The following is a 12,118-nucleotide window of genomic DNA, read 5'->3' as shown; positions in this document are numbered from 1 at the left end:
GACAACACCATTCTGTATACTTCTGGCCCTTCTTTGGACACTGTGTTAACCTCACTAGGGTAGGGGGCACTATTTTCACCTCCGGATGAAAAACGTGCCCAAAGTAAACTGCCTGTTACTCAGGCCCAGAAGATAGGATATGCATATAATTGGTAGATTTGGATAGAAAATGCTCTAACGTTTCTAAAAGAATGTCTGTGATAACAGAACTGATAAGGCAGGCAAAAACCTGTTTGCAGTTTTCCATTGACTGCCTTTGCAGTATCCAATGACTTAGGACTCAGATTGCACTTCCTACGGCTTCCACTAGATGTCAACAGTCTTTAGAAATAGTTTAAGGCTTGTATTCTGAAAGATGATAGAGTAAGATCACTGAGTGAGTGGATAGTGGAAAGTCCCCAGACCTGTTTGCTGCGCATGACCGAGAGTGCGCCTTTCTTGTTTTTCATTTAAATTGACAAAGCTATTGTCCGGTTGAAATATTATTGATTATTATTACTAAAAAACAACCTGAGGATTGATTATAAACATCGTTTGATATGTTTCTACAAACCTTACTGATACTTTTTGGATTTTTCGTCTACCTGTTGTGACTGCCTTGGAGCCATTGGATTACTAAACAAAATGCGCCAACAAACCAAGGTTTTGGATATAAAGAGACTTTATCGAACAAAACAAACATTTATTGGGTAACTGGGAGTCTTGTAAGTGCAACCATATGAAGATCATCAAAGGTAAGTGATTAATTTTAATCGCTATTTATGACTTTCGTTACTCATCTACTTGGCTGGTAACGGTTTGTAATGTTTTGGGCGCTGTCCTTTCGCCGTAAAGACTTTTTGATATCTGACACAATGGTTGGATTAACAAGAAGTTAATCTTTAAGCCGATGTATAACACTTGTATGTTTTTTTATTTTTATTATGAGTATTTCTGTTTTTGAATTTGGAGCTAGCGTCCCACACCCCCTAGAGAGGTTAACAAACCTCCAGACGAGTTTCAATGCCATACAACTCTCCTTCCCTGGCCTCCAACTGCTCTTAAATGCAAGTAAAACTGAATGCATGCTCTTCAACCGATCGCTGCATGCACCTGCCCGCCCGTCTATCATCACTACTCTGGAATGTTCTGACTTAGAATATGTGGACAACTACAAATACCTAGGTATCTGGTTAGACTGTAAACTCTCCTTCCAAACTCACATTAAGCATCTCCAATCCAAAATTAAATCTAGAATCGGCTACCCATTTCAAGCCTCCTTCCCTCATGCTGCTAAACTGACAATCCTACTTTCACCTAATCAAAGAATTATCCCAGCAGGAGAAACTCTCCCTTGAGATAGATACCTCCACCCCGAGCTGATCAAACCAGACCTTTTTTGATACAACCCCACAGATGAGCAACCCCACAGATAAGTCAAACCTCCCAGCACAGAGTACTACCCCCTCATTGAAATGAAGGATACATTTACCCAGCTAGAGGTAAGGCAGGTGGAGCTGGAAGAGCAGGTGATTACACTCCAGTCAGCACAGACCCAGACAACAGTCCAGCCCAACAACACCCCCTTAACCAGACCCGGAGGGCTGGAGGTAGAGAGAGACATCTCTGCACTCTGGACTGTGGTGAGACAACTTCAACAATATAAAAAGAAAGAGCATGCGAAGAACAGTGCACTAGAGGAGAGGATCAGACTGCTGGAGGTGAGGGGGATGATGTGTGACAGACAACATACCACTAGAGGTGGCCACCACCGCAGTTAAGCCAGCAGAACAGCCCACCTCAACTCCCGACAAAAGTCTCAACACCACAGCAGAACAGTACACACCAGATCCTGACCATAGCCTCTACATCACAGCAGAACAGACAAATGAAGAACACCAAGCCCAGGGGATCCCTCTGAGCACCCCCCCTGTCAGCCACCCTGATAGCCCTCCTGACAACCCTCCCACACCCACTGAGGACGTACACAAGACACAGATTTTTCTTCTTATGTACTCAAATGGGAAATATATACAATAAAATAATGTTTTCCTAAACACAGTGCGTCTATACTCTGGTGTCAAAACACCCAGGGTGCCCTAGACCTTCTGTCTGAGGATGAACTAAGTTCCCCTAGCCACATAATAATACACACAGGCACAAACGACCTGAGAACACAGCAGGAAAGGGTGGCCACAGCACTAAAGGGAGTTACTGAAAAAATGTATACTTTCCCCAATGCACAAGTGGTTATGTCCACCCTACTACCTCAAAAAGACTTCAACCCTGCTACCATACAGTGGGTAAACGCAAGTATTTCCCTTGACTGTGCCTCAAAACCAAATGTTTTCCTGGCCCACTACCCCACCTTGGACTTGAACAGCCACTATGACCAGGTCCCCCACCGCTCGGACTCTAAAGGACATCGCTCTCAAACGCAGCCCCAACACTTCACACAGGAGCAACATATTAATAGACAACCCACTCAGACCAGCGAGACCCCCCCCCTGGACCTACGCATACAGGACCCACGCCGAGAGGACCTACATCCAACACCACCAACCACATACACACCCCCACCCCAACCAATCAACACCCCCCCCCAAGACAACCATGCCCACACCCCATTTAGGCCCCCTCAGATCAGACCTATGCCCCTCCTGCCCACCCCATGCACCCCACCCCCGCAAAGATGGCCTCAACATGGAAGACACACATACACCCAGGCCGTGAGCGGGCAAACAGGCCCAACCCCCACTCTTACACCAGCCCAAGCCAATGGTATGTACCAGATGCTCAGCAGGCTCTGCTCACACCTACTGGCCTGAGGCCAAACAACACAACCAACCACATTGGACACTTAATGGAACACAAAACCTTCACGATCTCATCCTGGAATATCCAAGGCCTGAGGTCATTTGCCTTTGGCCTAAAGAGCAGGAACCTGGACTTCATCAAAGAAATCGGAAATACAGACATTGTCATCCTACCAGAAACCTGGTATAGAAGAGACTGACAAACTGGTTGCCCTCTAGGTTACAGAGAGCTGGTAGTCCCATCCAACAAACTACCAGGAGTGAAACAGGGAAGGGACTCAGGGGATATGCTGTGTTGTGCATCTCTGGATGCCTATGTGTGGCTGTCTGCTTCTGCCTGCAAAGACCCAGGGCCTGTGTGTAATAGTGTGTGCCAACCCAAATTACACGTTGCATAAACTTAGGACCTCCCTGTCAGATCCAGCCTCGGCGCCTAGGGCAAAGCACAGGAGGAGGCCACAACGCACAGGAGGAGGCCACAACGCACAGGAGGAGGCCACAACGCACAGGAGGAGGCCACAACGCACAGGAGGAGGCCACCACATACAGGACGACCTGGGCCACCTAGGTCCTGAATATAGAGATGGACCTGGGCCACCTAGCTCCTGAATATAGAGCTGGACCTGGGCCACCTAGGTCCCGAATAAGGAATTTTTTTTGGCAAACAATCAGGCGCTTCAGAAATCAGCGTATTGACATGTTCGCAGAGTCAATAATATGAACCCATCTTCAATGTCGAGCATCTGCCTCTCACACCAGGGCATCAGAGTATTCCTGTCCTGTACCTAGTCAAAGACCAAGGCATGTACAGTACGTATCAAGAGTCACAGAGTAGGGGTGATGATATAGAATCAGTTTAGCCTTTCAGATCATAATTAAATAAGATTATATAGACAAGGGGGTCTTGATACTAGATCAGCACTCCTACTCTGAGACAGCAGTTTTGGATCAAATAACATTACATGGACAGAGTGGACCTGATCCTAAAAAAAGTAACTTTTTTTTGCTTCACATTTTCAAACAGGCCATTTATATTTTCCAACAGGGCTAAACAGTTGGATGAGGTTTTTTTCCTCACCTGAGTAGCCTAGTTTCACTGCCAAAAATAAACTAAACCACCTAGTGTTCAGCGAAATAAAAATACAATGTCAAATACAGGTAGCCTAGTCAAATAATTAACATTCAATCACATTAACCGTTACTCTCTCGCAAGATTTCCACAAAAGGTCTATATGTAGCCAAACGTAGCTGCTGCTCATGTTAGTATCTGTATTGATGGCACAAAAGCCATGATAGGGAGACAGAGTGGAGCGGTAACTCGCGTGCAAACAGTTGCTCCCGACACCACTTGGGTACACTGCAGCATCCACCGAGAGGCTCTTGCTGCCAAGGGAATGCCTGATAGCTTGAAATATGTTTTGGACACTACAGTGAAAAGGATTCACTTTGTTAAATGCAAGGACCCTGAACTTGTGTATTTTCTGCACTCTGCAATGATATGGGCAGCTACCATGTAATGCTTTTACAACATACAGAAGTGCGTTGGTTATCGAGGGGCAAAGTATTGACACATTTTTTTAAATTGAGGGACTAGCTTAAAGTTCTTTACTGACCATAATTTTCACTTGTCTGACCACTTGCATGAGTTTCTCACACGACTGGCCTATCTGGGTGATGTTTTTTCTTGCCGGAATGATCTGAATTGAGGATTACAGGGACTCTCTGCCACTATATGCAATGTGTGGGACAGAATTGAGACTATGATTAAGAAGTTGAAGCTCTTCTCTGTCTGCATTAACAACACAGGTCTTTCCATCATTGTATGATTTTTTGTGTGCAAATGAACTCAAGCTTACGGATAATGTCAAATGTGTTATAGCGAAGCACCTGAGTGAGTTGGGTGCGTAATTACGCAGGTATTTTCCCAAAACGGATGACACAAACAACTGTATTCATTATCCATTTCATGCCCTGCGTCCAGTCCACTTACCGATAAATGTTTAGCATAGTGTGTGTGGCAGGACAACAATGATGGCAAAAAACAACATTTGAGAGTGTGCTGACCCTGGTGTTAGAGGGAGTACAGCTGGAGGTTGAATATTTGAAGGGGTACGGGACTATATCAAGTTTGGGAACCACTTTAGTGTAGTAGAGTAGGCGGCTCTGAAACGGAAATCACAGGGATAGACATCCCACAGAAATATTGTACTGTATCCTCCTCACCACTGATCTCAGACCAGATCTTGTTCCTCCAGGTGTCAACACAGATGAATACCACCAGGCCTGAAGACAGCAGGAACAGTAGGCCCAGCAAGGTCAGGGCAATGAATCTGGAACATAGACAGCAGTGTGTTCTCTGTCCTCATGCTCTAGAGGAGAGAAGAGGATGATGCCTTCCTTACTAAATGCCCTGTGAAGGTTTTTACCTCCTAACACTGTTTTCGTAGATTTAAACTGAATTAAACAGATTCAATGTGAATTTAAATTAAAGGGATACTACAAGACTCTGGTATTACCCACAGTCAGATGGACTTCTGGATACCATTCATCTATAAGTCTTTGCTAGGTTAAGCTTCGCCTTATATCAGTTCATCATAGGGACACTTCAACTATGACAGACAAAATGAAAAAAAAAATGTATCTAGAAAATCACATTGTAGGATTTTTAATGAATTTATTTGCAAATTATGGTGGAAAATAAATATTTGGTCTATAACAAAAGTTTATCTCAATACTTTGTTATATACCCTTTGTTGGCAATGACAGAGGTCAAACGTTTTCTGTAAGTCTTCACAAGGTTTTCACACACTGTTGCTGGTATTTTGTCCCATTCCTCCATGCAGATCTCCTCTAGAGCAGTGATGTTGTGGGGCTGTTGCTGGGCAACACGGACTTTCAACTCCCTCCAAAGATTTTCTATGGGGTTGAGATCTGGAGACTGGCTAGGCCACTCCAAGACCTTGAAATGCTTCTTATGAAGCCACTCCTTCGTTACCCGGGCGGTGTGTTTGGGATCATTGTCATGCTGAAAAACCCAGCCACGTTTCATCTTCAATGCCCTTGCCTATGGTAGGCTTTGTTACTTTGGTCCCAGCTCTCTGCAGGTCATTCACTAGGTCCCCCCATGTGGTTCTGGGACTTTTGCTCACCGTTCTTGTGATCATTTTGACCCCACGGGGTGAGATCGTGCGTGGAGCCCCAGATCGAGGGAGATTATCAGTGGTCTTGTATGTCTTCCATTTCCTAATAATTGCTCCCACAGTTGATTTCTTCAAACCAAGCTGCTTACCTATTGCAGATTCAGTCTTCCCAGCCTGGTGCAGGTCTACAATTTTGTTTCTGGTGTCCTTTGACAGCTCTTTGGTCTTGGCCATAGTGGAGTTTGGAGTGTGACTGTTTGAGGTTGGGGACAGGTGTCTTTTATACTGATAACAAGTTCAAACAGGTGCCATTAATACAGGTAACGAGTGGAGGACAGAGGAGCCTCTTAAAGAAGAAGTTACAGGTCTGTGAGAGCCAGAAATCTTGCTTGTTTGTAGGTGACCAAATACTTATTTTCCACCATAATTTGCAAATAAATTCATTAAAAATCCTACAATGTGATTTTCTGGATTTTTTTTCTAATTTTGTCTGTCATTGTTGAAGTGTAGCTATGATGAAAATTACAGGCATCACCAGTATTCCCACTTGCACATCCTCATCTGCACATATATCACTCCAGCGTTAATTTGCTCAATTGTAATTACTTCCCTACTATTGGCCTATTTATTGCCTTACCTCCTTACTCCATTTGCACACACTGTATATAGATTTGTCTATTGTGTTATTGACTGTACTTTTGTTTATCCCATTTGTAACTCTGTGTTGTTTTTTGTCGCACTGCTTTACTTTATCTTGACCAGGTCGCAGTTGCAAATGAGGAATTGTTCTCAACTGGCCTAAATAAAGGTGAAAAAAAGTCTCTGCGTGCAGTATGAAGGAAGTTAGTGGTAGTTTCACAAGCCAATGTTAACTCGCATTAGCGCAAAGGAAGTCTATAGGTACGATACCAGAATGTTGCAGAACCCCTTTAAGTGTCTCAAAAGAAAATACAATCAGAGATGCTAGCAGGTGGTAAAAGAAAGTTCCTGAAGCACTTATGATCAAATGGGCAATGGGCTGCTTCACAGCAGCTGAAGTTTCCTGTTGTTTAACATGTCACAAACATCCTGTGTAGACAGTGGTGTAAAAAGTACTCAATTGACAATAAAACATTTAACAAATGAAAGATTCCTTAATAGAAAATGACTCAAGTAAAAGTGAAAGTCACCCAGTAAAATACTACTTGAGTAAAAGTCTAAAATAATTTGGTTTTAAATGTACATAAGTATTAAAAGTAAATGGAATTGCTAAAATGTACTTAAGGATCAAAAGTCCTTATTTTAAGCAAACCTGTCAGGGAAATGACCGGACCAAGGTGCAGCCTGGCGAGCGGACATTATCCTTTTATTTTGAATGACCGGACCAAGGTGCAGCCTGGCGAGCGGACATTATCCTTTTATTTTGAATGACCGGACCAAGGTGCAGCCTGGCGAGCGGACATTATCCTTTTATTTTGAATGACCGGACCAAGGTGCAGCGTGGCGAGCGGACATTATCCTTTTATTTTGAATGACCGGACCAAGGTTCAGTGTGGGGAGCGGACATTATTCTTTTATTTTGAATGTCGCCAACAAAAACAAGAAACACCAAATCCGATCGTGAAGCTGACTAGGGATATACAGGCCACTAACACAGACAACTACCCACAAAATACAAAAGGAAAAAAGGCTGCCTAAGTATGATTCCCAATCAGAGACAACGATAGACAGCTGTCCCTGATTGAGAACCATACCCGGCCAAAACATAGAAACAGAAATCATAGAAATAAAGAAACTAGAATACCCACCCTAGTCACACCCTGGCCTAACCAAAAAGAGAATAAAAGCCTCTCTATGGCCAGGGCGTGACAAAACCAGGCAATTTTTTATTTTTTAAATTAATTTACTGATTGCCAGGGGCACACTCCAACACTCAGACATAATTTACAAACAAAGCATTTGTGTTTAGTGAGTCAGCCAGATCAGAGGCAGTAGGGATGACCAGGGATGTTCTCTTGATAAGTGTGTGAATTAGACCATTTTCCTGTCAAAATGTAACTAGTACTTTTGGGTGTCAGGGAAAATGTAAGGAGTAAAAAGCACGTTATTGTCTTTAGGAATGTAGTAAAGTAAAAGTTGTTAAAAATATAAACAGTAAAGTACCCCTACCCCTAACCCCTAAAAACTACTTAAGTAGTACTTTAAAGTATTTTAGTACTTTACACTACTGAGAGCAGACTGCCACACTGACTTTAGGATAATAAGGGGCAGGTAACAAGACGAAAGAACCTCAGGAGGGAAAACTGAGATTTTTTTCTTGACCAAATGACACAAAGGACATGAAGGTAAACCTCTGTTTGGGAATCAGGACGTAATCAGTGATGTGTGTTGCTCACCACATGCAGCCTAATGTCTATGGAAATGTATACTATGACCTTTCAGAGAGGAGTAGGGAAGGGGCAGAGAGGAGTAGGGAAGGGGTGGAGAGGAGTAGGGAAGGGGCGGAGAGGAGTAGGGAAGGGGCGGAGAGGAGTAGGGAAGGGGCGGAGAGGAGTAGGGAAGGGGCGGAGAGGAGTAGGGAAGGGGCGGAGAGGAGTAGGGAAGGGAGGGAGAGGGGTAGGGTGAGGAGTAGGTTAGGGTAGGGATGGAGAGGAGTAGGGAAGGGGCGGAGAGGAGTAGGGAAGGGGCGGAGAGGAGTAGGGAAAGGGCGGAGAGGAGTAGGGAAGGGGCGGAGAGGAGTAGGGAAGGGAGGGAGAGGGGTAGGGAGAGGAGTAGGTTAGGGTAGGGATGGAGAGGAGTAGGGAAGGGGCGGAGAGGAGTAGGGAAGGGGCGGAGAGGAGTAGGGAAGGGAGGGAGAGGGGTAGGGAGAGGAGTAGGTTAGGGTAGGGATGGAGAGGGGTAGGGTAGGGATGGAGAGGAGTAGGGGAGGGAGAGGAGTAGGGAAGGGAGGGAGAGGAGTAGGGAAGGGAAGGGAAGGAAGGGAGGGAGAGAGAGGGGGAGGGAGAGGAGTAGGGAGGGAGAGGAGTAGGGAGGGAGAGGAGTAGGGAGGGAGAGGAGTAGGGAGGGAGAGGAGTAGGGTAGGGAGGGAGAGGAGTAGGTTAGGGTAGGGATGGAGAGGAGTAGGGTAGGGTAGGGATGGAGAGGAGTAGGGTAGGGAGGGAGAGGAGTAGGGAAGGGAGGGAGAGGAGTAGGTTAGGGAGGGAGAGGAGTAGGTTAGGGAGGGAGAGGAGTAGGGAAGGGAAGGAAGGGAGGGAGAGAGAGAGGGAGGGAGAGGAGTAGGGTAGGGAGGGAGAGGAGTAGGGTAGGGAGGGAGAGGAGTAGGGTAGGGAGGGAGAGGGGTAGGGAGAGGAGTAGGTTAGGGTAGGGATGGAGAGGAGTAGGATAGGGAGGGAGAGGAGTAGGGAAGGGAAGGAAGGTAGGGAGAGAGAGGGGTAGGGAGGGAGAGGAGTAGGGTAGGGTAGGGAGAGGAGTAGGGTAGGGAGGGAGAGGGGTAGGGAGAGGAGTAGGTTAGGGTAGGGATGGAGAGGAGTAGGGTAGGGATGGAGAGGAGTAGGGAAGGGAGGGAGAGGAGTAGGGAAGGGAGGGAGAGGAGTAGGGTAGGGAGGGAGAGGAGTAGGGTAGGGAGGGAGAGGAGTAGGGTAGGGAGGGAGAGGGGTAGGGTGGGGAGGGAGAGGGGTAGGGAGAGGGGTAGGGTGGAGAGGGAGAGGAGTAGGGTAGGGAGGGAGAGGAGTAGGGTAGGGAGGGAGAGGAATAAGAAACATCTAACATTTTGTTACTTACAGCCTTGTTCTAAGATGTATTACATAATTCCCCCCCCCCCCTCATCAATCTGCACACAATACCCCATAATGGGCTTGCTTCCCGCCTATGGCTAGAAAGAAGCCACTTTTCTCTCTGTAATTGATTATGGTGACTTGTTGTATATGTATGCAACCTCCTCCGTCTTACAGAGACAACTCTGTTTATCACTCATCCTTGCACTTTATTACAAATGCCAAGTCACACACCCTCCATTGCATCTTGTACCAAATGGTAGGTTGGACCTCACTTTATATGCACAGAAAGATATATTGGTATGTGTTCATCTATAACGCTCTTTTGGGTAAACTCCCTTTTTACCTCTGTAGTCTGGTGTCCTGCACCACCAGCAGTTACCATACCCAGTCTGCTAGGTTGTTGCTACTTAGTCCCCAGGACATTCACAGTATTAGGCAAGACTGCCATCTCTTCTTGTGCACCAGAGGCATGGAATAGTCTACAATCCATGCTTCATCTAGATATGTTAGTGCCAGTGAATGATTGTAAAATATTGATGGGAGACTGTTACGGAGGGGTGTAAATGCTTTTTTTAGGCTGGATCATGTTGTATTGTATTGTTGTATGTTTTAATTATGCAATGTATTGATTGTTTCTGCCTTCTTGGCCAGGTTTCCCTTGAAAAAGAGACTCTGGGTCTCAATGGGCTTTTCCTGGTTAAATAAAAAATGACAAAGCAATATTTTTTTCTTTGTGCAAATATATCAACAAAAATATATATATATATATATCTTATATCACACTTAAAGTACCTAAGTATTCAGACTCTTTACTCATGGTACATGGTTGAAGCACCTTTGGCAGTAATTACAGCCATGAGTGTTCTTGGGTATGATGCTACAAGCTTGGCACACCTGTATTTGGGGAGATTCTCCCATTCTTCTCTGGAGATCCTCTAAAATCTGTCAGGTTGGATAGGAAGCTTCGCTGCACAGCTATTTTCAGGTCTCTCCAAAGATGTTAGATCGGGTTCAAGTCTGCTTTCTAGCTGGGCCACTCAAGGACACTCAGACTTGTCCCGAAGCCACGCCTGTGTTGTCTTGGCTGCGTGCTTAGGGCCATTGTCCTGTGGAAAGGTGAACCCCAATCTGAGGTCCTGAGTACTCCGGAGCAGGTTTTCATCAAGGATATCTCTGCACTTTGCTCTGTTCATCTTTCACTCGATCCTGATTCTAAAATGTTCTGCCGCTGAAAAACATCCCCCAGCATGATGCTGCCACCACCATGCTTCCCCGAAGGGATGGTGCCAGGTTACCTCCAGACGTGACGCATTGCATTCAGGCCAAAGAGTTTTATCTTGGTTTCATCGGACCAGAAAATCTTGTTTCTGATGGTCTGAGAGTCTTTAGCTGCTTTTTGGCAAACTGGCTGTCATATGCCTTTTCCTGAGGAGTGGCTTTCGTCTGGCCACTCCAACATTTAGGCCTGATTGGTGGAGTGCTGCAGAGATGGTTGTCATTCTGGATTGTTCTCCCTTCTCCACAGAGGAACTCTGGAGTTTTGTCAGAGTGACCATCTGCTTCTTGGTCACCTCCCTGACCAAGGCCCTTCTCCCCAATTTCTCAGTTTAGCCGGCAGCCAGCTCTTGGAAGAGTCTTGGGGGTTCCAAATTTATCCATTTAAGAGTGATGGAGGCCACTGTGTTCTTGGGGACTGTTAAGAATCCCTTTTGGCCCGACAGTCTAGGGGAGATGGTAACGAGACCCGTAACATAACTCATGCAAATTATAATAGTGAAAAAGTAATCTACAGAACTACAGATCTACAGACATATGGCATTTACAGAGAGATTGAGCTCTAGAGCAAACAACTGACATGGTTTTTAAACCAAGGGAAAGGAACTGTGATTGGGTAGGAAACAGGATGAGGTGTGTCTTCTGATTGATTATTGATTGGTGACTGATTTGGGGAGTGATGATTTTCACCTGTGAGGGGAGAAGGAGAGAAAAGAACACAGGATACATACACACACACCCACAGGATACCTGTATCCGTAACAGGGGCCATCAATGCTGCAGTCATTTAATCCATTTTAGAATAAGGCTGTAACGTAACAAAATGTGGAAAAAGTCAAGGGGTCTGAATACATTCCGAATGCACTGTAGATAAAAACAAATTACATGTGCTCTCTCTCTTCTCTCTCTCTTCTCCCTCTGTCTTTCTCCCCTTCCCTCTCTCTCTCTAGAGTAGACACACAGACCAGGCAAACCTCTGCATCTCCAGCCCAGAGGTGGTTTCTGAGCTTGAGCTTAATGCACAGAGAAAGGGGCAGCAGTAAAGCATGTAGGAGGCCATATACACACACACACACACACGCATGCATGCACACGCACACTTACGCACACACACACACACGCACAGACACACACACACACACATGCACACGCA

Source organism: Oncorhynchus mykiss, chromosome 23 (genome assembly GCF_057628025.1).
Source record: "Oncorhynchus mykiss isolate SJ-2025 chromosome 23, ASM5762802v1, whole genome shotgun sequence".
Taxonomy (NCBI): Eukaryota; Metazoa; Chordata; class Actinopteri; order Salmoniformes; family Salmonidae; genus Oncorhynchus; species Oncorhynchus mykiss.
The sequence above is the reverse complement of the archived record's forward strand: the minus strand, read 5'-3'. Positions refer to the sequence as shown.